This window comes from Cavia porcellus, unplaced genomic scaffold (assembly GCF_034190915.1).
Source record: "Cavia porcellus strain 051 isolate PalLab524CR breed Dunkin Hartley unplaced genomic scaffold, mCavPor4.1 scaffold_4, whole genome shotgun sequence".
NCBI classification, from domain to species: domain Eukaryota; kingdom Metazoa; phylum Chordata; class Mammalia; order Rodentia; family Caviidae; genus Cavia; species Cavia porcellus.
Window position 1 is genome coordinate 54,570,152 of NW_026947487.1, and position 25,067 is coordinate 54,595,218.

The 25,067-nt window shown below is 47.9% G+C and overlaps 1 protein-coding gene and 1 long non-coding RNA gene across 11 annotated transcripts in view; one reads left to right on the top strand and one right to left on the bottom strand.

The window, feature by feature from the left end:
- Positions 1-1,899: 1,899 nt before the first annotated feature.
- Positions 1,900-24,210, bottom strand: LOC101787656 (uncharacterized). 10 transcript variants are annotated; one of them, XR_010046906.1, is made up of 6 exons: positions 23,224-24,210; positions 22,390-22,487; positions 18,468-18,528; positions 5,335-16,568; positions 4,457-4,560; positions 1,900-4,148 (listed from the first exon to the last, which is right to left on the bottom strand). It is a non-coding gene; the product is annotated as an uncharacterized LOC101787656 (long non-coding RNA). The 10 variants fall into 10 exon arrangements; XR_010046904.1 differs by having other exon boundaries at positions 1,900-3,912; positions 4,041-4,148; positions 4,457-16,568; XR_010046905.1 differs by having other exon boundaries at positions 1,900-4,560.
- Positions 23,978-25,067, top strand: part of Sox1 (SRY-box transcription factor 1) — a 39,389-nt gene continuing 38,299 nt past the window's right edge. The window contains exon 1 of the transcript XR_010046898.1: positions 23,978-24,233. The gene's annotated coding sequence lies outside the window, so the exon portion shown is untranslated. The remainder of the gene's footprint in view (positions 24,234-25,067) is intronic.

Consider the following 25,067-nt stretch of genomic DNA (forward strand, 5'->3'; position numbering starts at 1 on the left):
AGGAGGATTCAGGCTGACACTATTAGAGTGACCTGTCCCCCTCCACCAGCCCCTCTGGGTTGCATTTCCTTTCCTATCCCTGGAGCTTAGCGGGTGTCCACGAGTCCTCAGAGTTAGGTGTTGCATCAGGGGAAGAGAAATGCCTGAGCACACATGGAACCAAGGACATATTAGCAACGGGGACATAAGCCCCCATTGGGTTCCAATGTGGGTTGAGCGCTTCACCGTAGAACTGGAGACGCAGCCATGGGCGAGACCTTCAGCCTCCGGAATCCAGAGGAGCCAACCCACTGACAGCTTCATCTCGATCACAAAGGTGGGGATCAGGAGCCCTGGAATGGTGAGTGGTTCCTGGGCACACAGCTGGGGTCAGGGAGCTACTCCTGTGATATGCTGTCCAGCCTAGGACTGAGAGCCACCTGGGCCTGCTACAAGCTCCTGATAACAGGAACAAGGGCAGCAGGATGCACAAGGTGTACACAGCTGGATGGAGTGGCCTTGCCTTCACTTTGGAGTTTCCCAGGGATGGACCCTGGGAGCAGTAGCTGGGGCCAGGGTTAGGAGATGGATCTCTGTAGCTGACTGGGGTAAGAGCACCCCCCCTGCCTGCGCGCGCATGCTGCACCCCATCCTGAAACAAAGCAGCAAAGCCATGCAGCAGAGCTAAGTTAGCACAGCATGTTGTTAGGGACCCACGTGCTGCCCTGCAGCCTCCACCCTGAGCATGATTTGTTTGCTCTGACCCCACAGGACTTTGGATAAAGATGAAAAGATAACTTGTTTCTACCTCCTGTTCCTGGGAACTGTCACCACTGCTCATTCACCAAGCTAAGGTGCCTCTTGCCTCTGGCCCACAGCCCAGGCCTCTGAGGGCCCTGGAATTCTTCTCTCGCCATCACTGTACAGCCCAGTTCTCCTTGGCCCCAGCTGTCCCCACCCCCATAGGAGCAGAGGCAGTGGCCTCATGCCTCCCACCCCACCCCTTTGTGTCTCCTCTGCCTCCCTCCAGTCCCCTTCCCACAACCCAGCAAAGGGCACTAGCCACTGCCTCTGCAGTTCCTGCAGGTGCGCTCCCTGAACTAGCACAGGTCACCCCAAAAAGGCCAGGCAGAGGAGCAGGCTGGATGAGTTTCCAGAGCAAACCACTCCACCCGGCATCTGCACCCAGACAGAGAACCAATGTGCCGCATGCAGAAGCCCACCCTCAAGCTCAAGCTTCTGAAAGTGGGCCCAGGCTGGGTTCCCTTTGTGCTGTGCAACAGGGTGACGAAGAGATCCAGGCACGCTGCAGTCCAGGGCGGTGGCACTTTTCCGCTGAACACGGTTGTGTGAATGCTCAGCACCCAGCAAGGTCAGAGGGTTTTCAGTACTGGCTGCTGAGTCATTACTGAGTCATGATGACATCTATGAAAAGCTTTCCTCAGGATAATGGGATGCTACCTCCAAAGGGTGAGCTGTGGCCACCACCGCCACTCTTCCCACAGCCCAGTCATTGTTCCCACAGCAGAAAATGTTCCACACCGAGGGGATAATCCTAGGCCAACACAGTGGTGGGCAGGGAGACCCCTGCCCTGTGGGATCCACCCTGTGAGCCCCATTTTTAGATTCCAACCCCTCATCCATAGCTGATCACCCAGAGCTGGCGGGGCTTATTTATGCCACAGGCTCCCCAAAAGGAAACTTCAGGCCCTATAGCCAAGCAATTTTGATATGCAACTGACATGGTCCTGATGCCAACTGGACCCCATTAATTAGAAAAGAGGACAGGTGGTCTCCAGCACCCTATGCCATGTGTGCTACATGCCCTGCACACCTGCAGCAGATGTGGTAGGTGGGTGGGTGTAAGTCCTGTTTGTATAATTATGTAAAATTAGACAAAGAGACTAGAAGAGAACAGAATTATGTTTAATTTTTCCCTTTATTCTCCAATTTTCTTTAATGTTATTATATCACAAATTTTAGTTAAAGTCGACTGGAAAAGCATGTAATATTCTTACATGTCTTAGTTACTTTCTCATCTCTGAGACACAATACCCAACACCCACACCTCTAAGGAGAGGTTTATTTTGGCTCACAGTCTGTAGAGGTTTCAGTCCATGACTGGCTCCCACAGCAGCATTCAGAGAGGCCTCGCAGAGGAGAAACAGCCTGTGGCCTGGTGGACAAGAAGCACACAGATCAAGGAAGAAAGAGCGACAGAGACCCTTCTAGCCTATGCCCCAGCAACCACCTCCTTCACAGGCTCCGCCTCCCAGTGTCACCTTCAGCTGTAAACTCCCTGGTGGACCAGTCTGCTATGAGGGTCACACACCCATGATCCCGGCACCTCCCAAGCCCTCTTAGGAGTGCGTGAGGCTTTGGTGACATCTAGATAGAGACTAGGCCAAGAAGGATTTTGGATTTGGTAAACCATATTATTTCCTCAAGACTCTGATAATGTCCATTTTCACCAACATGATGGTAAAGACCAGGTCTGCAGGTGCTCTCAGCATCAGAGACATTGGTGGTCACCATGACTGAGGGTGACATCCCCTGAGAGCCTGTGCCCACCTTTGCCAGTGCTGCCTGGAAGCACTGTATAGTGGTAGGAGCCATCAGCCCCCTGGAAGGTGGATCTACTTCTGCTTCCCAGCAGTTTCATTGGGCTGTACCCATTTGTGAATGTTCTTTTCTTTAGCCCACTGGGAATGGGTTTTGTTTCTTCAGACTATTCTTGGATATTCTGGAAATTGTCAGTCTACTTTTTAATGAGATCATCTCCTGTTTCTGGTTTTCTGACTGTAATTGATCAAATGTTAAATGTTTGCACTGTGTGATTTATGGCTCTCATCTTTACTGCTCTTTGCCTCTTGTCTCTGTGATGAATTTTGGACATGCTTGCAAAGTATCTCCTGTTCACTAATTCTCTCTTTAGTTGTATCTAATCCATCTTAAACCTATCCAGTGAGTTTTTAATCGTTATTATATTTTTTCTTGTGAATTTAACAAAATTTTCCCCATTACTGGAAATTGAACCCAGGGCTTTCACATTGCCTCACATTGAACTACATCTCTAAACTTTTTGATGGTTGATTGAAGCATAGTGTTGCTAAGTCTCTGTGTTGGTCCTGGGTTTCAGCATAAAGAGCAGAGCTTTCTGGAAGGCTTAGTGACAAACAGGTGGCAGGCTCCCGATGGAGCAGTGAGGAGATTTATTGGAAGGGAGAAGAGAAAGCTGTACGGTAACAGGGTGGTGAGAAGGGAGAGTTCTAGGGCTCCTGTGAGCAGGCTTTAATTGTCATCATTTGTTCACGACTGCACATTCCTTTTCAGAGAATAGTGTTCTACGAGATGCTGATGTTGTAATGTTTGAAGGTCTTTGGCTGGGTAAAGGGAGGCACCCCTGGGTCTGATCACCTGGAGACAGCTAGTGTCCAGCTGCTTCTTGGCAGGTTCTGGAGAGATTCCCCACAAAGAAATCTCACGGAACAGCTTTACTTCCTCATTGATTTATAGCTGGCTTCTAGCTAGTTTCGTGTTGATGCTTTAAAATACTGAGTTATGTATTTTACATGTGTCCAGCTTCTTGGGCAATCCACGATGAGAGAGTTCCTACAAATTACCTTGTCTGCCATTCCTGGAAGTGGCTGGCTCCTGGGTGAGAAACTTGAGTGTAGATAAAGCTGTACTCCTGAAGATTTTTACTTAGAAAAAATCTCCCAAAGATCTTTTAAAAATTTTCCAAGTGGGGCTGGGGATTTAGCTCAGCGGCATAAGTACCTGCCTTGCAAGCAGGCGGTCATGAGTTCGATCCCCGGTACCGGAAAAAAGAAAAAAGAAAAAAAATTTTCCAAGTAACAGAGCTTCAAATATTAACCGATCTAATGCCCATAGCAACTGTTCCACACAGTGTAAATGCAAGGAGATGGTGCCCTAGAAACACAGAGTAACTTAAGTAGAACATAGCAGTCAAGAGCAAAGCTATCATCTTAGTTACTTTTCCATCCTGAGGACAATGCCTGACACCCACAAGGAAACAAGAGAGCTTCATCATGGCTCACCATGTCAGAAGTCTCAGTCCACGTCTGGTTGGCACCTCCTAGCAGATGGCATGGTGAGGAGAGGAGAGCTGCCCAATCCCTGGCAGCCAGCCAGCAGGGATGGAAGAGCTGCAGAGAGAGATGCACCCTCCCAGGCCACTCCCCAGGGACCACCTCTTCCCATTGGCCCCGCCTCCTCCCATCAGGCCACACTCTATGGATGGCCATCTCTGACCAGGCGGTGCCCCAGGGACCACCTGATCCCATGGTCTCCATCTCCCGACACTACATCAGACAGTGGAGTCTACTGACAGATGAGTCCATTGAGGAGTGTAGCACTGCCATGGCCCATTCAATACCTCCCAGCACTTCAGAGTTTGGGGAGACACATGAATCTAAACCACCATAACTATGATCTGAACCCCAGCCTTGCTAACCTCAAACCGCATCCTCTTTCTCTCTACATCAGAGATGGAATTGAAGCTGTTTTAATCTTTGTTTTGTACAAGCAGAAAAGAGTTCTTCTGGAGTCGAGTGGCAACTGTGAATAGACAAGGAACACACAGATAAAATGCTTTCCCTGCATTTTCTGTACAAATTACTTGAGCCCGAAAGTTTGACAGCTTGTAAATAATGGCTTTGGAAATCCAGAGAGAAGAGAGATAAAACTAATGTAGAGGCGGATTGTCCCAAGTCTGTAGCTGAAACCCACAATTCTCTGCTTCCCAACCCATAACAGCATTCCATGTATACTTATTTCATTTCGATTTTGTTTTATTCTTTGTCAGTGTCTGAATGATGGAGGAGTTATAACCCAAATGTCCATTTATTTTAGGAAATATATAGGAATGAAAATGAGTTTATATTTTTAAATCAGAGAAACTAGTAGCTTACAGTTTTTGGAGGTTTCAGTCTATAATCAGCTGGCTGCAAGGCAAGGTGGCACAGGGTAGCACTTCAAGACAGCAGCCAGAGCAAAAGGGGGAAGAGCAAGTCTCTGCTCCTGTCCTATATCATACAGAAGCCACCCCCTCCCCAGACTGTGTCCTCCTCTGGCCCAGGCTGAGGATGTTTACAAAGTAAGGATCCTCCCTCCCTGCTGAGTCTCTCAGTTAAACTTTTAAACTTCTCAGGTTGACACAGTGTATCACCCATAACAATCCACCCCTTGTCAATTTGTAACCAGACATATGTCTTTAAACAGGCCTCCAGATATAAGGGCATGTTTATTTTTAGCATTTCCCAACTTGAACATTAGAACACAGGTTTAACAATCCTTAAGAATCAATATTAAGCCGGGCATAGTGGCTCACACCTGTAATTTCAGCACTCGGGAGGCTGAGGCAGGAGGATCATTGCAAATTCCAGACCAGCCGGGGCTACAAAGTGAGTTCAAGGCCAGCCTGAACTGCATAAAGACCCTGTCTCAAAAAAGACAAAAAAATCAATATTGTCTATCAACATTATATTGCATTAAGAATCATGACCTTCTGCCCCTGGCCCTGCAAAGACTCATACACATCCCTTTATACAAAAGGCATTTAGTCCATCTGCAGGAGTTGCCAAAGTCCTAACAGTTTCAGCACTGCTGAAAAGTTCACATTCTGTCTCCTCAAAGATGGAAGGTAAACTCTTAGCTGCAAGGCCCTGGACAAATGCAAACAAAATTAAACACTTCCAACCTGCAATGGCAAAAAATAAACACTCCCATTCCAAAAGGTACAAACGGGGATGCAAAGCACTGGGACCAAAGCACATCCAAAGTCCAGCAGGGCAAAGGTTAAATCCTGTGGCTACGCGTCCAGCATCTGAAGCGATCTGTGGCAAACTGTGAGCTCCAAATGGCTCATGTGACTCTACCCTACCGCACTTCTGGTCCTTGTAGCTCCCACAGCTTCTCTCTTAAGCCCACCTTGCGCTCTCCCTGCAGCTTTGCTTTCCTTAGATGATCCGTATTCTTGGCTTTTCCAAATTTCTGGGACCTCTACTGCACCTTTGGCTTCACACACTGCCCTGTGAGGGACATGCTGCCTGGACTCCCAGGCCTTCTCAAATTGGGGTGGGAGCCTTTTTAACTTCAAAATTCCTGTATTCTGTATGCACTCATAACCGGCACCATGTAGATGATGCCAAGGTCTGCTGCCAGCTAGAGCAGCATCCAGGCTCTCCTCTCTTTTGGCTGTAGGGGTCAAGTGCTTGGATTACTGGGCACTCTGAATACAATTTTGAGGGAAAAAATTCTGCTGCTGCCATTCTGGAACCTGGTGCAGCTCTGCTGCCATTCTGAACACGATGCTCTCGGCTTTTGTCTCAAAGCAAACAGCTTTATTGGAGTTTTTTTCTGCACAAACTCACAATGTTTTAAGTCATCCTGCTGGGCTCTTTGCTCTTGATTTACAACATAAATCTGCCTAAAAGCCCCCAACAATAGCCATGCCACAGCCTCAACATTTGACTGCCTTGAAATTTTTTGGCCAAATTAATTAGTCCCCTACTCTTCATCTTAGTCTCAGACAAAGTCTCTGGACATGAGCAAAATGTAGACAAACTTTCTGCCAAGTCATAACACACATCATCTGGAGGCCAGCACATAATGCAGTCCTTCTTCCCAGCAGAAACCTCCCGACACTGGTCTTTACAGGTTTTCTGGTCTTCTGAGCACTGAGTGGAATTTGCCATACAGAACAGCCTGAGCTGTCCTTTCAGGTGACATCTCTGAACCTTTCTAACTTCCCACAAGTCTTTCCCAAAGACTCTTAGACCACATGGTCAGGTATAGTCATAGCAATGACTCCACTCATGGCACCAAATTCTGTCTTGGTTACTTTTCTCTGGTTGCTGAAAATTAAGGAAGGAAAAGTTTATTTAGCTTACAGTCTTTGGAGGTTTCAGTCCATAATCAGTCAGCTGCAAGGCAGGGTGGCATGGTCCTAGGACAACACTTCAAGGCAGCAGCCATAGCAAAAGGGGGAAGAGCAAGCCTCCTTTCCTCCCTCATATCGTACACAGGCCACTCCCCCCACTCCAGGGCAATGTAGCACTCAAAATATCTCTGTGCCCTCTTCTTACAAAAAATGAGGATACTTACAAAGTCAGGATCCTGGCTCCCTGCTGAGTCTCTCAGTCAAACTTCTAAAATTCTCAAGTTGACACAATGTATCAACCATAATGCTAGTTAATATTTCCACAAGGACAGAATTAAGAAGTAACTAGACATTCAATAGTTAAGTGTTTGCATGCCACGCTAGGATTTAAAGAAGACCCCACAGTAAGCCGTGAATTATCTTCCATGGTGGGCTTGGGCGGTCATAATACATTTCTACCCTTATCTGATGACGTAAAACAGTCTATCTTGTGTCCAACACATATTCTAGAAAAGCGTCAAATACAATAATGAAAAAGTCTTACTTCCAGTTGGGGACTTGTCACACAAGCCTGCTGCAGAGCAGCGTCCCACAAGCTTGCCTGGAAGCTGTTGCTGTGGACATTGGTGGAGGACCAGGGAACCCTCCACCTCCTGAGAGCAGTACACCCGGGGCCTGCCAAACTACGGCCGGGATGGGCTGGGAAGAGACTGCTGTGTCTCTGGCAAGCATCAGCTGGCTGAGTATTCGATCTTCAGGATGCAAGGTTCAGGAAGGCAGCCCTCAAATGACAGAGAGGAGGCGATTCAGAAAATCTAGTAATCAGCCCATAAGGAATGTTCGACCATATTCCAATTATTTTTTAAATTTAAGTTTGCATGGGAGCTGGGGATTTAGCTCAGTGGCATAAGTGCCAGCCTTGCAAGCAGGCAGTCATGAGTTCGATCCCCAGTACCGATAAAAAGGAAAAAGACCAAAAAAAAAAAAAAAAATTAAAAAATTACGTTTGCACATGTGAGCTAGATAAGACTTTTAGTTCAGCATTGCTCTTTTAATTACTTCCTATCCCTGTAAATGACTATCCAGCTGGCACACAGAAGACATTTTTCAGATTTTCCATTGATATTGAGGGCTTCCATTTTTTTAGTTTCTATGGGTAGCTGAAAGAAGAGTAGAGAAAACAGCCTCAAGGAAAAGTCTTTGGTGTGTCAGCGCACTGAGGCTGAGAGAGCTGAGAGTGTGTGTGTGTGTGTGTGTGTGTGTGTGTGCGCGTGTGTGTGTGTGCATATGTGTGTGTGTACCTCTCAGCCTATGCAGATGGTAAAACAAAAACAAAACAAAACAAAAAAACTGTGTTCAAGTACCAAGGAAAAATTAGAAAAGTAACAGGGCAGATAGGAGGAACAGTATCCTCAGCATGTCCCAGTATCCCAACCATCCTACCTTGGTCCCAGAAAGCACTGGACACCAAGGCCGCACCTGGGCTGGGGGTACAGCCTGGTCTCACATGGCCCAGGGACACTGAGGCACACCCCACTCCCACTACCAGGGCTACTACACTACCTCTGCAGAGTGGCTCACCCTGTGCACCATATGGAAATAACTGATCATCCCACAACCTCCTATGCTATGAGCAGAGCCACCTGCAAACCCACCCTGCATAAGAGAGCCATCAACTGCAGCCTCAGCCCTGGGGCTTCCGCTGAGATCGCCAGTGTGGATGATGGCTGGAGAGGCTGCGCTGAGACTACGCCACCGCACCTGCCTAATGCAGAGCTGGTAGCCAACTCGATGGGCGTCCGAGAGCACATCACCAGGAGAAAGCCTTCACACAAAGCCACACTGTGAACTGATGGAAGCAAAGGATCTGCCAGCGGGGTGAATACCAACACAGACAGAAGAAACATGAAGGCTTCAAAGGAAGCAATAACTATCCAGCAACAGATACCAAAAAAACTTTCTGAAAAATAATTCAAAATAATGATTTTAGAGGACCCAGTGAAATGCAGGGCAATGTAGACAATTCCATAAAATTAGAAAAATATTCCTGATTTCAGTGAGAAATTCAGCAATGAGATAGAGACCACAGAAAGATCCAACCAAGATCTTGAAGCTGAAGAACTCAATAAATAATATACAGTTGAGAAACTCAACAGCAGACTAGATCAAGAAAAGGGTCTTTTGAAATAACCCACTCAGACTAAAAGAAGCAAAGAAAGATAGATAAACTCAAAGAATGAAGAACTCCTATAAGACTTTTGAGACATAATTGAATAAACAAACTTTTATACTATGAGTGTTCCAGAAAAAGAAGATAAAAGAAGTCTTAGGAAACCTATTAAAGAAACAATATTTGAAAACTTTCCAAATCTTAAAATATAGGAATCTACATCCAGAAAGCTCAAAGGACCTCAACTAGATTGTGCAAAATAAAGTCCACTGTGAGGTATGCAATAGTCAAACTATCAAAAGTGAAAGATGAAGAGAGAATCTAAAAACAAGAGAAAGCATCAAATTACATTTATGAGAATTCCCATCAGAATAACAATAGATTTCTCAGCAGCAATGTTCAGGCTAGGAGAGAATGGTGGTACATCCAAGGCCTGAAAGAAAAAAAATCATACACTCAGCAAATCTATCTTTATGAAGTAAAATAAAAAATAAAGACTTCACAAAACACAGAAAATTGACCAATAGAGCATTCTTCCAAAAAATGCTTATGGGAGTCCTACACGGAGAAGCAAAGGATGGTAGCTACCATCATGAAAACATGTGAAAGCACCGTATTCATTAGGAGAGAAGATAAACAAAGAAAAATAATCCAACTTTATCGATACAGAAAACCACCAAACCATAAGGATGAACAATAAGAGAGAAAGGAACAAAGATATACAAAATCACCAAAATTTAACAAATGACCCCAGTAAACCTTTAAATATAATGGATCAACTCCCCAGTTAAAATATTTATACTGGATGTATTTATTTAAAAAAAATAAAAACCAAGAACAATTATTTGTGTCTGTCTTAGCTTCTTTTCTCATTGCTGAGACAAAATACCCACCACCCAAAGTTAAAGGAAGGAAGGTTTACTTGGTTCACACGTCGTAGAAGTTTCAATTCATCATGGGCTGGCTCCAGACAGGGTAGCATAACCAAGGAGAACAGTTGAAGGTGGCCAGAAAGTAACAAAAGCAGCAGGGCCTTGACAGCATCTTCCTGCCCATTTTATCTTATCCAGACCATTCAGGGCCAGCAGCACTCACACCCTTAATGCTAATGTCCTTGACTGTAGTATTGCATGAATCAGTTTCAGCGTCACACACTCTAGATCCAGCCACCTCTGAGAAAGCCCCACCCATGACCTCATGAGGCTTTGGGGATATCTAGAAGGGCCACAACAGTGTCCTACAAGAAAGTAATTTCACTGACAGAGATGTGTATAGGTTGAAAATGAAGGGTTGGGAAAATACAACATTATACAAATAAAAATGAAAAGCAAGCACAAGTAGCTGTACTTACATTCAATAAAATAGATTTTAAATTGAAAATTATTTTTAAAAAGCTGAAGGAGGTTACTATCTGGTGAATAATTAAGAGATCAATTCAATAATATATGTATCTCCTCAATGCTGGAATATCTAGTTGCATAAGAAAAACATTATCAAATCTAAAGGGAGAGATCAACTCCAGTGCAATAACAGCTATGGACTTCAGCACTCAGCTTTCACCAGTGAACAACTCATTAAGACACACAAAGAAATGCTGGTGTTATACTCTGGACCCATCCTCATGGAGCGTTTCTTCCTAAGCTGCAGTAGATACATTCTTCTCCCAAGCCCTGCACAGTCTCCAGGACGGACCACACATTAGGCCACAAAATAGAGTCTCAACAGAGTAAAAAAAAAAAAAAATTGAAATCCTAGCATATATTTTCTCCAATCACAGTGGAATAAAAATGGAAATCTACAAGAACTTTAGAAATTGCATAAGTCTGTGGCTCCTAAGCTGCATGCTTAACAACCAACGAGTCAATGGCAAAATCCAAAGAGAAATTTTTTAAATATCTTGAAACAAATGATGTAGAAATGCATCATACCAAAACCTATTAGACACAACCAAAAACAACACTGAGACGACTTTACAACAGTAAGTATCTACCTCCAAAAAAGGAAAGAAAGAAAGAAAGACAAAAAAGAGCTCAAATACCCAATTTAATGATGCAACTCAAAAAACTAGACGGGCATGTGCCGGTGTTGGTGGCGCATGCCTGTAATTCCAGCACTTGTGAGGCTGAGGCAGGATTGCTGTGAGTTCCAGATTATCCTGTACTACACTTGAGTTCAAGTCTTACCTGGATCACATAGAGAGACCCTGTCTCAAAAAGAAGAAGAAGAAGAAGAAGAGGAAGAGGAAGAAGAAGGAGGAGAGAGAGAAAGGGAACACAAACCAGGTAAAAACACTAAATCTGAACCCCCTTAGGACCTATTGTGAACAGCTGGAGCCAGCAACCTGAGAAACTTAGAAGTGCCCAGATTTGTACGTAACCTACCAAAGCTGGGTCACAGTGACCTAAAAGACCTGATCAGGTTGGTGACGAGGGGACTGAGTCAGCAACTAAAGTTTTGAACTTTACCAAGATTTCCAGGAAGAATTTGCACCAATTTTTCTAAAATCACTGCGAAGATTTGAAAAAAAGAAACCCTCATGAACCCATCCTCTGAGGCCAGCATTACTCTAAAAATACCAAACAAGGGCGCACTTGAAGAAAAATATACTAAGTGCAGAGGCACCTTCTCCATGCCTATCTAGTACTTGGAGGGCTGAGACAAGAGTGTTCCTTGAGTCCAGCCAGAGTAATATAGTGTCTTATGGATTCAAAATTTGTGGGCAACTTTACTCCAGCTGAACTGAGTCAGCGTGGTGCTGAGTGTAGATGGCCCCCTGAGGAAAGTTGCCAGCATAAAAGGAGACCTGGGGAGGAAGAGTAGCATTGTGGGTTCTCTCATGTTGTTGTTTGGAGCTGCTGGCTCTCCTGGAGGAGCTGTCACACTGGCTTCCTGATATAAACTCAGTTGTTCGCATTATCAGAGGAGCCTGGGACCTCACTGTCACTGAGGATGGCTGTGGTACTTTTCAGGGGAGCCCTGGTCCATATTTTGAGCCTTGCTTCTTGGCGTAAGTATAGAACCCTCAATCTACTGGCACAGATTCTTCATCCCACTGGCACAGACTTTCTCGCTTCCACCACTGACTGTTGGGCCCTCCCAGGGAGGATCCATGAAACAGACTTGCATGAGTCCTTGTCATGGGCTCTAGGTCTTCAGCTGGCCTCATACAGGACATTGCTGCAGGATCCAGGCTCTCGGCTGGATTTTCTAGGTCTTTAGAGTTGCACACAGATTTCCTGCACTTTTTTGTATTTAACTGTGGGTGACCATCATAAAATACTGTTATAAATTCTGTGTCCTCTATGTAGTTGTTCTCCTTGAAACCCCCTGACTACAACATATTGAGACTCTCAAAAAAGAAACGACAGAAAAGAAAGAAGAAGGGGAAGCAAAGGAGAGGGGAGAATAGAATCTATAGACCAATTTCCGTGATGGAACACAGATGCAAAAATTCCCAACAGTGTAGTGTAGTGCTAGTAAACTGAATCCAACAGCAATCAGCCAACGATTTTATCCATCGTGACCAGGGGAAATTTATCCTGAGAATGCAAAGATGTATCAGCATGTGTTAATCAATAAATATAAAATATTACATCAATAGAGTAGAAAGCACCCTATCATCCTTCCATCAGATGCAGAAAAAGCTCTCAGTGAAATTCAACATCCTTTCATGAAAAAAGGACTCCAACAAATGAAGTATAAAAGGAATTTACTCCAACACAATAAAAGCTACATATGATAATCCCATAGCCAACACATACAAAGGGACAACCAAAAGCATTCTTCTAAAGTCCAGAGTGAAGCCAGGCCTGGCAGTGCATGCCTGTAATCCCACTCGGGAGGCTGAGGCAGGAGGATTGTTGTGAGTTCGAGACCAGCCTGACTACAAAGTGAGCTCAAGGCAACCTGACCTGCATAGTGAGAGCCTGTCTCAAAAAGATTTTTTTAAAAAAGACAAAAATAAAATAAAATAAAGTCTAAAGTGCTCTTAGGTGGAGGACTCACAGCCAAAAGCACAAATTTCCTGCTCCAGGTGGAGCGGGGCAAGGGTGTCTGCTGTGATTACTCCTATTCAACATAGTGTTGGGATCTTAACTGGGGAAATTAGGTAGGAGAAAGAAATAAAAGGGATCCAAGTTGAAAAGGAGGGAGTCATATCACCCCTGTTTGGGGGCAACCATCATGATTTTTATACAGAAAAAAATCTGCCCAAAAACTGTTAGAGTGGATGAGTTAATTCGGTAAAATTTGCAGAATGCAAAATCAACATACAGGCAAAAGTCATAGCAATTTTATCCATCAATAATGAACTTGATGAAAAAACAAGAAAACAAACTCACTTATAATAGCTACAAAAATAATAATGTTTAAAACTAAATCTAACCAAGAAAGAAAATAATCTCTACACTAAAAACTACAAAGTAATGACAAATGAAACTAGAGGAAACATGCATGAGAAAGTGAAAAGCAGCCCATGTTCATGGACGGGGAAAATTATCACCGTTAAAATGTCCACACTACCACACACAGTTTTCAGATGTAACGCAATCCCCGCTGAATATTAAAGACACTCTTCACAGAAACGGAAGAGAGTCGTAAAATACACCTGGAATATGCAACAGGCCAAATAGCCAAAGCAGTCTGGAGCTGAGGGCATCAAAACAAGACTCCAAACAGATCAGTAATGGTGTGAAAACTGCACCTGCCGTTCTGGGACAGGATAGAGAGCCCCAAAGTAAGCCCACACATCCAGAGCCGGCTGGTCTTTGACAGAGGACTGGGTAGGAAAGTGCCTTCAATAAACCAATAAACGGAGCTGAGGAGCTGGATTCCACGTGCAGAGAACTCACGCTTGAGCCCTCCCCCACCAAACACCAAAGGGGCCTGAAACTGTGACTCTGCCAACCAAACGCCAGGGAAACACACAAAGACATCAATGCAGACAACAACTTTTTGGTTACAACCCCAGGAGCACAGGCAATGATAGGCAAATGAGGTCCTGTCCAACTAAGACCAACTAGGGGGCTTCTGCACAGCTACAGGGTGGGGAGACAGCCAGCAGGGTCAGAGAAAATATTTGCAAACATGTGATTTACAAGGAGTTAAAAACTTCAGTATGCAAGGAACCCACAGATCGCAGCATTCAGAAAACTGTTCATCTAATTTTAAAATAGGCAGATGATCTGAACAGGAATGTTATTCAGCCACCAAAGAATGAAATCCCGTCACCTGCGGCAACTGGGACAGATGGGAGGGTACTGTGTTAAGTGAAGGGAGCTGGGCAGAAAGATAAACACTGCAGGTGCTGAGTCACACAGAGAGTGATGATTTTCAGGAGGAGAGAACAGAGCAGTGGTTGCCGAAACCCAGGGAGGGCCAGGAACCAGCGGAGACAAATGAGGCTGGGCAGTGGGCACCAGAGGCAGGGGTGGGAAGAGTCCGTCCCGAGTCCATACCCAGTGAGATGATCACTGTTCACAGCTATTTAGTGCACATTCTTTTTTTTTTTTTTTTTTTTTTTTTTTTTTGTGCACATTCTAAACAGAATGAGAAGGGAAGTGTTCAGAGTTTCCTTAAAGAAAGAGAAGATAAATGTTTAAGAAGGCAGAAATGCTAACTACCTTGATTTGACCATTGTATACTGCGCATATTATCAAATATTGCACTGTGTTCCATACAAGCATGCAGTATTTTACAGTAAAACAATTTTGAATGAAAACAGTCTACAGAGATAATGCAATATTCCATTTTAACAAATGTATCTCTTTTCCCAAGTCCTAAAGGCAGTGACGTGGCAGGCTGCCCTCTGCATCAGCAGGTGCCAGGTGGCAGTCGCTGTCCTGTTGGGCTTTGCTCTCAGAGGAGGTGTATCTTCCTGTATGTGTAAAGATCCAAAGCCAGGTTACCTCTCAGTCCTGAGGTCTTTCCCTGGATCCATGTGAACAGAAATCATTTCAGACATCGTCAGACAGCAATATGTAAGGTAACACTTGATTTATGTGGCAAGCAACTCTCCCTTTGTTGCAATAGGCTGGGTGCCTCCCTGGACCCCCTCCCGGGTCTCAGGCCTCAGAGGATTTGGAATGAGGGGGCAGGTGGGCACAGGAGCCAGGGCATGGTGCAGTGGGCCACCCGGCACTTCTGAGGAGCATCCTGATTCCACAACGCATCTCGACTTTGGCTGGGAGCCACAAGGCATCGACTCAGTTCGAACTCACTGTTGGGAAGTTCGGAAGTCTTCTAACCCCAAAGCTTCCGCTTGCCAGGGTGAAACTGACATGCCAGCAATCTCTGATTCCGTTCTCTGTTTCCATTTTTGCTTCATTTGTACATAAACTCTCTATTTGTCAGAATCAGCGAGGCCAAGCGCATCTGAACTCCGTGGTAAAGGTTTATGTGGTAAACAGGCAGGTACCTCTCAGCCGAGCTGGGCCCGAGCTCCAGGCTCACTCCCGGCTGCCCTCTGCCTTTCTTGCAGCTCCTTAGTTAGAGTCCTTGCCTGATGACAGCAGCCTTTGGGCTTTCTGGGGCAGCGCAGGGCTGCGCCATGCCCTCTGCTACCAGGTCCTGACCCACCCCTGTCTCCAGCCTCTTATGGAAGACACTGTTTCCTCCACGATTCCTGCCTACATTTTGCCTTCACCAGTGTCAGCCCTTGGTTGTTCTGGGTCCCCTTTTATTCACGAGGGTCCAGCTGATGCCTTTGTATATGTGTTTTCTCCTTCTGGCTAATTTTAAGATTTTTGTTTTCTGAAATTTTACCAGAAGTACCTAGGTATTACTGTCTATATTTTATAAACTTTTGCTTAAACTTTCATTAAGTGTTTGGGTGTGAAAGTCTTTTTTCTTCCAATTAGGCCAGTATCTAACTATTGCGTTCTTTAAAACGAAGCAAAACAAAACTTAGGTCCCTAGGGCTGGGGATTTAGCTCATCGGCATAAGCACCTGCCTTGCAAACAGGCGGTCCCGACATCATTTGATTCTCCTTACAGCGCCTACTCTGTATTTATCTGGGCAGCTACTGTTTCCCATAGGTTCCTGGCCTTCAGTTTTCCTCTGTGCTTCAGATCCGATTCCTTTTGCTGTCTTCAAGTCACTAACCCTTCTTTGACCACCTGCCCTTGACGCGCCTGTAGCCGCGCTGTGACTTGGCCAGCTCTGTGTCATGGGCTTCCCTTTGCTCAGATCTCCAGCTCACCTGTTCACTCACGACGACTATGGTTTCCTTCAGTGCTGTGAACATGTTACAAAAGACAGCTGAAGAATCTTTGCCTTGTGAGACCCCTGTGCCATCTCCGGGTGGGTTTCCACTGACAGCTTTCGCTTGACAACAGGGCTCACCTCCGGTCTCTCAATACATCTGGTCACTTTTCCTCATCCTGACTCTGGACTTCGAGATGTGTTGTGGAGATTGTGGGTCCTGTGAGCTTCTTCCAGTCCTCGGGGGCTGCTGGGACAGCAGACAGCTCAGTCACACAGTGGCCAGCATGCAGGGTCCCTCTTCCTGGGCATTCCTGTGTGTCAAGGCAGGGCTGGCATTCAGTTTCAGGAGGACAGGGACACAGCAGGTGTCCACACCCACCTAGACTCCGCACACCAGGCCCCTGCTCTGCTTCCAGCCCTTCCCCGCACCTGCTGCTTCCCCATCGCCCAGCCTGGCCTGCATTAAGAGGGACAGCCCAACCCACTCCAGCATCTCTGGGTGAAGGGCTTTCTGAGGGACCCCTGTGTTCTTTCTGGGCACCAGCTCAAGTACAGGGCCCAGGGCTCACTGTCATGTGTGCTGTCTGTGGCTAGTGTAATGGGCTCACTCTCCCCATGGCCTGTAACTGGAGGCCACTCCAGCATCTCCTGCCTGGCAGGCGCCCACCGCTGCTCACACTGACCAAACTCATGTGAGGGACCATGGACATAGAGGCCTCGCCCTTGTGACCTCTGTGGTCTGTGAAAGAGAACAGACGCTAAACAGATCACCAACTGGAACCCGTCTGGAGATAAAACCGTGACTAGAGTGCTAGGTGCCAAATGCAGAGGGCAGGGAGACCGTGCCAGGAACCCCAGCCTGGGGTGAAGAAGGAAGACTCCGAGACAGGACACGGAGAGACGGTGGCAGATGAAATGCAGGGGACAGCAGCAGGAGAGGGAGCACCCCCAGGACCTGAAGAGAAGAGGCTACAACAGGAGCCTGGGAGACACGGAGGGGGCATGTGTGGCTAGCACCCTTGTTTCTCATGGCTGGAACCAATCCAGTGGAACAACTAGAGTCAGGGTGGACTAAGACCCCAGAGGGCACTGACACCAAAGCAAAGTCGGTGTTCAGGAGATAAGGATGGGCCTCAGGAATGTATTTTCAGTTGCAAAGTGCTACTTTTATACTATTTCTGGAAATATTTCCAGACTCCTCTTCATGCTGATTTAAAAGTATTGGCTGGATTACTGGTGTAGTTCAGGGGTCCAGCACCTGCCCGGCATGCACACAGCGCTGGGTTCGATCCCCAGCATGGCAAAAAGAAGCTATGCAGAGACTCATGCTCCAGGACGGCCCTCTGCAGGGTCTCCAACCTGCTTATTTCCAGCCGCTCAAAATAGGCAATTTTTGCTCAGTGCAGATAAATATTGATTGTTCTGGTCAATTTTGGTCTCAATTATCTGGTAACTAAAATATTTTATTCTGGCAGGAAGCAATTAACACTCAGATGCACGTCATACTTTGAACTATTGCAAGAGAGCTACGCTAGTTAGAATCTTAAAGAGATTCTGATCCAGTGAAAGTCGGCATCATTTCTATGAGAAACGGAGTGGCACCCGCGGTCCGTGCACTCGCGCGTGTGCTGTGTGCATGCGTCTCATGTCACAGCTAGCCTAGTCCCTCCATGTCACCTCACATACATCTCATTGGGCTAAATTACCAAAAATAAAATGTACAGTGTGATGCAATGCAACCATATATTGTGTGCAGTTTGTATATAAAAAAGAATGATTAAAAGTCGATGAGAGACTGTTTATAAATCTTGATTGCTTCATAATTTTAACTTTGAGCAACATTTTTATCATAATTATAGGCTTTCTTAAAGCATTTATGCAGATTGTTGTTGCTCAAAAGGGGGTTTATTCCATTTTGGTATAAACTACACTTTTTTTTCTTTATGAAATCACTCTTTGGATTCCTAATACCCAGTGCTCAGCCGGAGACGCCACTCCACAGAACAGGGTGTCCTCCTCAGCTGGCCACTGCCCACCTCTGCCCCCTCGTGCCCTGGACACACTGAGGTAAAGTCCTCTGGCCCTCTGAGGCCCACCAAAGGTGACATCACCTCCCTGTGTCATGGCCAAACATTTGCCTACATTCAGTAGTGACAACTCACTGAGACTCAAGCTGAATAACTAGAGGTGTAAGCGTTTTGTAAACTCACAGCCAGAAAAACCATAAACGTTTCTCCAAGGAATCTTCACTTTCACCACATGATTACAGACCTAAAAGAAAAGAACAGAAAGAAAATTCATTGCTAAAATCAAAGCCAAAAAAAGAAAAGAAAATTAAGAAGTAGATACCAGATGACATTGGAGGACAAAGAAAAATGGCCAGTGGTCTGACCAAAGCCCACCTAAAGAGCTCTCCACAATCTGAGGACAAAGACTAATCCTCTTCCCACTCACAATTCCATTTTCAAGGTCTAAAGAATCGATAGACCCTAGAGGGAGTTTACTAGGTATCTATGGATAGAGGGAGGGATGGATAGATAGCCAGGTAGGTATGGACAGATAGACAGATGGGCAGATGGACTCATAGATGGATAGATGGCTGGACTGATGAAGGCCTGGAAGAAGAACCATACCATTAATAAGGAGTAGGGTGGTCAACGCCTATTGTTTATGAAGTAAGGAATGTGAATTCCAGTTGTGCATGGGTTCAGTCAAGGAATGAGCCTTTATCAGCAGGGGTGACAAGAAGTGTAAGATTCAAAAGCAAAAATGGATACCAATAGCACTGGACAGCCCGGTTGCTACCGTGGCTTCCATGCCAAATGTTCTGTGGAGCCCCACCATGCAAGCAGAAACCTCCCTCAAGGACCAGAGTGAACCTCTGAGGGGCTGTCCTGGCCAGCCCACAGGGGCTCCCTGCCTGACCCTGTTGTTTCTGCTGCGCCCCAGCTGGATTTTGGGGGAAAGGTCTGCCGTAGGACTCCTGAGGACAGCCAGGGCAGGCATAAACACAGGAACTTTCCAGAGTTATTGTCTCGTGAAATTATTTTAATCATGAACTGCCTGAGAAGGCCCTATGTTCCCATATAGTATATTGTTACAGGTTTTATGTTATAAAACACATTGCTGTATATAATATATGTGCATACATATTCCTGTACATGCATACGTCAGCGGACTCGTCCTTCTTTGGGAGACAAATATTCAAGGTCTTCTCTCCTGACAGTATGTACCTCTTTGGTAAGGCCTTCCAGTAATTTCTATGTTCAAGAACCAGCCAGGTTCGAGCCAGGCATGGTGTCATATGCCTGTAATCCCAGCACTAGGGAGGCTGAAGCAGGAGGATCATTAAAATTTCAAATCCAGTCTGGGCTAAAGTGAGCTCAAGACCAGCACTGCATAGTGTGACCCTGTCTCAAAAAGAAAACCAAAAACAAAACCAGAACCTAGAAGCTCTTAGCTCTGCTCAGCTCTGATTTGGAGATGATTCTGATGTTCCAATTTCATTCCTAAGCAACAGTCTTTCAATTCCATTCTTACAGCCTCTGGTTTCCTGTGTGGCTCGATGACTGGGGAGCATGGGGCAGAGAAAAAAGGGGGTCAGCCGAGTTCACTTAAATACAGAGACAAGGGGCTGGGGATTTAGCTCAGCGGCATAAGCGCCTGCCTTGCAAGCAGGCAGTCCTGAGTTCAATCCCTGGTACCGATAAAAACGAAAAAGACAAAAAAATAAATAAATAAATAAATACGGAGACAAAAGCCAACAAAGCAGTGCCGTCCATCACTCTACCATCCATCAGTGGGCTCCACGCAAACCCTTGGGCAGCTTCACGGACACTGGGATCACCAGTGCATGTGTTACCTCTAACAGTGAAGGAGCAGCTGGAATTTAAACTTGGAGCCATTTTGAGGGATGTAACCAAGGTCATGAAACCCACTGCATGAACCAGGTCAGTGAGCTCTGGCTAATCTGAGGCCCTGCTGCTCAGGGTGATCTTGGGGCCACCCCTACCCGCATACTGGCAGCACCTCCTGTCTGAACTATGCCCTCCTCACACCAGTAACCTGCAGCCTTCAAGCCCCTCTGTGTGCCAGCTGTGACCTTGGGCCTTGCTTAACCTGCACACTCTAATCTGCATGTCCCACCGCACCTCTGTAGCACCCAGGGACATCACAGCCCCTCCCTCCAAAGCCTTCATGCCACTGCCACCCGGGAAGGACCTCCTGGCCCAGTGTCCTGTGCACCTCTGGCCCTGTGCACTGGTGCTCGTAGAGGTGATGTCCCTGGTTAACCCCTGCCTCCCTGGAAAGATCTGTATTTCAGGAGAAGCCCTGGGAGTGGACTCCTTCACATGGGGAAGAATGAATGAATTGATCTTGACGACCTGTGCAAACAAATTGCTTTAAAAACTCGATGCATCTGTGTCCCCACTGAATCAGGATTAAGATCCATGTGCAGAGAGGCTGTGGTCATTCTAACTACCCCCCGCTCCTCCACCCCATGGCCTCTGCTCTCTGTATTGTCAGAGGGCATGGAGCACTAAGTGACACTCTGATGGCATCCATGAGTGAGGGGGCCCAGGCTGGCCCTGCAGTGAGTTGGGGTCACGTGGCTTTGACTCTGTGTACTGTAAGGTAGACCCTCACTGAAAGATTCATAGTCAGGTTTGAAAACCCACAGGAAGCAATGTGCAGTGCAGTGAGGTAGCTTCCTCCAGAGAAAACCCTACATATTTTTTTAAAGCTTCCTAAAAGCTGGGCGTTTAGCTCAGCGGCACAAGAGCCTGCCTGGCAAGGCGAGGTTATGAGTTCAATTCCTGGTATCAAAAAAAAAAAAAAAAAAAAAAAAAAAAAAAAAAAAAATCTCCCTAAGGATACACTTGTGCCTCTCTACATCTTGCACTCCCATCAAGGATTCTTTATTCTGACCTTCTAGTTTCATGTTTCAGTTCTAAAAGTAAAGAGTTGGCAGCGTGCAGATGTACCGGCTCCAGTGCAAGTGGTGTCAGGAAAGTCTAACAACGATTAATCTGTGTGGTACAGGCACCGTAATGGGATGTGAGCTTGTACAGCTGGCATTCTGCAGGCACACTGGGCATCTCTGAGATGAAAATCTGGAAAGACATCTCAAGGATGGCTGCACCTCGGAGACCCTGTAGGGTGCCTCCCTCACCGGCAGCCATGCCTAGGCATTCTCATCTGGAGGGAAGTACAAGACCAAGGATTCCTGGGAGCTGCTAGGCCTCAACTGGATTGCTGTGGTCAGAGACAGCCTGGTGACTTGGCCTGCCCATCTGTTTTAATTTGTTGCCAAGCTCAGCAAGGCTTGGCTTGGGAAGGAGCAGAGCTGGGAGGAAGCAAGGCTGCACTAGTGGCCCCAGACCTGGAATGCAACAGGGGAGGGAGCTGAGGTAGAGACCAGAGCCTGGCAGTGTTCAAAGGCCTGTTCCCTGAACCACCTGCTGGGCTCCTTTGGGTGCTTACCCAGGCCTGAGCAGTAGAGGCCCATTCTGGCGTGTACAGAATCCCAAGATTGCCTCTGCACTGGGCCAGGCCTCAGCTTTTAGGGATGCTCATCCTACCAGCCCTTGGGTATACCGGGGGCTCTGAAGTGCAAGACCTAGACATGGGTTACAACTCCACTGCATGAGCCCCATTGATATGGGTTTGACATCTGTTTGCCAGAGTATTTCACACTTAGCCTAACACCCACTATTAAGTGACAAAACCATGGCAGCCTGTCAAAGCCAGCTGACGGGCAGCTGCTCCACTTACAAAAACCATTCAAATATTTGCAGGTTTGGAAGCTTTGTGTAGTGCTGTACCCAATCGCTCAGTGATTTACCATGTAAAATATAAGTCAAAGTTTTTAATCCGGCTTCCAAAATGTTTCCACTTTCCATACAAAAAGGGGGAGCTTTCAGGGTGCCTGCTGATATGGGTCCAATCCCAAGGCATCTGGATTCCCACCTCCAGATCCCTGAGCAAACCTCGGTTTTAAAAAACATGAGGACTGGACTCTCTCCTCCTGCTGTCACCAACGTGTAGGACCCTGAACCAAATCATCTTAAACTCTGAGAAAACTGCTTCTCAAAATAGAAGAAAATAAAACCAGCCCCAGGAGACACGTACCTGCCTTATTTCCCCTTCGACAGCGATTCCCAGTCCCTCTGTGGACAGTGAGTTTTCCCAGCCACAGATGAGCCCTCGGCGACTTCCAAACACTCTCCCTGAGATTGGGAAACAGTTTGCAAATGACCTGGTGTGTCTGCAGATTGAGATCCACTGAGGAAAAGTCATGTGGGCTTTTCTGTCCTTGAGATTACAGCCAGACAGAGAAGGACGTTCTGGAAACTACAGCTGTGGGCCCTGGAGGAAAAACTACCCTGCATTCCTCCCAGAGGAAGCTGTGGATGGGCATCCATCCCATCCCGCCGCTGGACAAGGTGGTGGACCTTGACACAGCTGTGTTCCGTTTATTGTTTTTTAAATGTTAATAATAGGTTTTTTTGGGGCAGAACAGGGTCATACTGTAATTTCTTTGGGCAGAAAGTGGGGTCATTGTTTTCCAAAAAGCTGATACAGTAGTTTGCTTTTCAAATTTTCCGAGGAGTCTTGGAGGGTGATGGTCTTAGGCTGGGGTGTTGCAGACATCTTCACACACCTGGGACGGGGAGCAGGCAGGAAGACAGACAGACAGACCCACAAGCACTAGCAGCAGGGACCACGGCTGCAGCCCGCGGTGTCTCCAGAGCAGCATCCCCTCCACCCGCGCCTTGGGCACCTTGGGTGAGGAGGGCCGGCACGGGGGGGGGGGGGACCCACCGAGGTGGAGTCCCTGCTGACGAAGTGACAGCGCGCCCCAGGTCCCTGCCGGGCTTGGTGGCCGAACCGCTGCCCTGAGCCCCGCCCCGACTCTCCATCGCCGCAGCGCGCCCGGAACGCGGGGGCCCAGCGACTTTTTACCTGCGATGCTCTGTGTCCCCACGCTGTCCTGAGAAACCGCCTCCACCTCAGCAGCTGCCTCTGGTCGGGGCTCTTAGGGGAGGGTCAGTGATCGGGGGATAGTGGTCGGGGGACAGTTGAGATTGTCGTAGAGGAACAAGGAGAAAAGGCAGCCAGCGCTGCTCCGGGGGAGGCCTGTCTTGGCGCGGCGCCACTGGCCAAGGTGTCCCCTCGGCGAGACAAAAAGCTCAAGCCCTGTCCCCGCAATGGGAGCCCGCGGGCGAAGACGCGCAAGGGCAGAGTGGGGCGCGGCGCCCGGTCACAACGCGGGTGTCAGGAGCGCGGGTGGGGAAGACTGGAGAGCAGCTCCGGCGGAAGCCGGTGGTGGCGATCTCGGCTCCAGGACCACTGCCTTGGGGGGGGCGCGGCGGAGGGTGCAGGGTGGCCGCCTGGGGTCCGCGCCTCGGAAACCAGGCCAGCGGGCGCGGGGCGCAGGGCGCGGGCGGAGGGGAGCGCGCGGGGAGGCGACTCCGGCTCCACCTCCCTCCGCGGCGTCCCAGCTGCTCGAGAACCAACTGCTCCTTTCTATTCACTGTCGGGGAGGAACAAAAAGTGGCTGTGTATTAGAATACTTGTTTGGCATTGTTCCGCGCCGCACAAAAGGCGTTTCATTGTGCGGAGGGGACCCCCTTTTTCCAGAGAGAAACAATAACTTGAAATTGTCTTTAAAGTCTTTTCTATCAATAATAAATTTCATTTTCTTGTCTCGCCTGCAGCGTGTGTGTCTAGGATGCGTGCGCCGGGCGGGCGAGGAGAGCGCGGCGTGTGCGAGCAGCGGGCGGGCGGGCGCGTGTGAGCGCGCGTGTGAGCGCGCGTGTGAGTGTGCGTGTGAGTGTGCGTGCTCGTGGCGCGGGCGCCGCCGAGAGACGGGCCGGGGTCCGCGGGCGGCGGTGCGGTGCGGTGCGCTCGGAGCCGGGCCCTGCGAGGTGCGGGGCGGAGCTTGGGGCGCGCGGAGCCCGGAGGACGGAACCGTAAGTGGGTCTGGAAGTCGGGGCCTGCCCCGGCCCGGGCGCGGCGGGGGTGGCGGGGCGGGGATGCGCGTCGCCACGCCGTTTCTGGAGGGAGCGCGGGGTGACCCCGGGTGAGAACAGGTGGGCTACGCGGTGACCGGCGCGGCGGACTCGCGGGAACATTTGTCATTTTCTTATCTGTGTTCAGTCTTCCCCCATACCCGGCTTTTTTAGATTGGCCGCCGCCCAAGCGAGCCAGGCCTTCTCTCTCTGAGTCGCCTTTTTTGGGCAAGAGGAGGTTGAGCCAGTGAATTTGAGGAGACGCGGATCCCTGTCCCTGGCGGCCCCCTGCCCGGACCGAGCCCAACTGTGCCAAGGACTAAATCCCTGGACTGAAATTACGTTTTAAAAATTAACTTGTGAAGCGTGTGCCATTTCGTGAGAGCTGTTTTGGGCAAAGAATCAATTTAACGTTGACTGACCGACAGACTTGACTGTGTTAATTCTGCTACCAGGAGAAAAAAAATCTCCGTGAGCCGCGAGTCCTCTATGTACCGCGAACACCGGTCTTCGGACCAGTGTGCCGGCTGGGAACCACCCGGAGCATCGCGGCCTCCACTCTGTCAGCTAGGTGGGCGACCAGAGCATCGGGCTCCCCAAGCTTCGTCTGCGGACCCCACCTAAGTAGTAGGAGCGACCCGCGCGGGGCACCTAGCCCTCCCGAAGCTTCCTCCCTCCTCCAGCGAAATCGCTGCCTGCTTCCTGGGGTACTGCAGCGCCTGGTCCAGGTGCATAAGCCACCGAATCTCCCACCGGAGCTGCCGCCTCTGCCCCTTTCCCGGGTTGGAGCAGCCG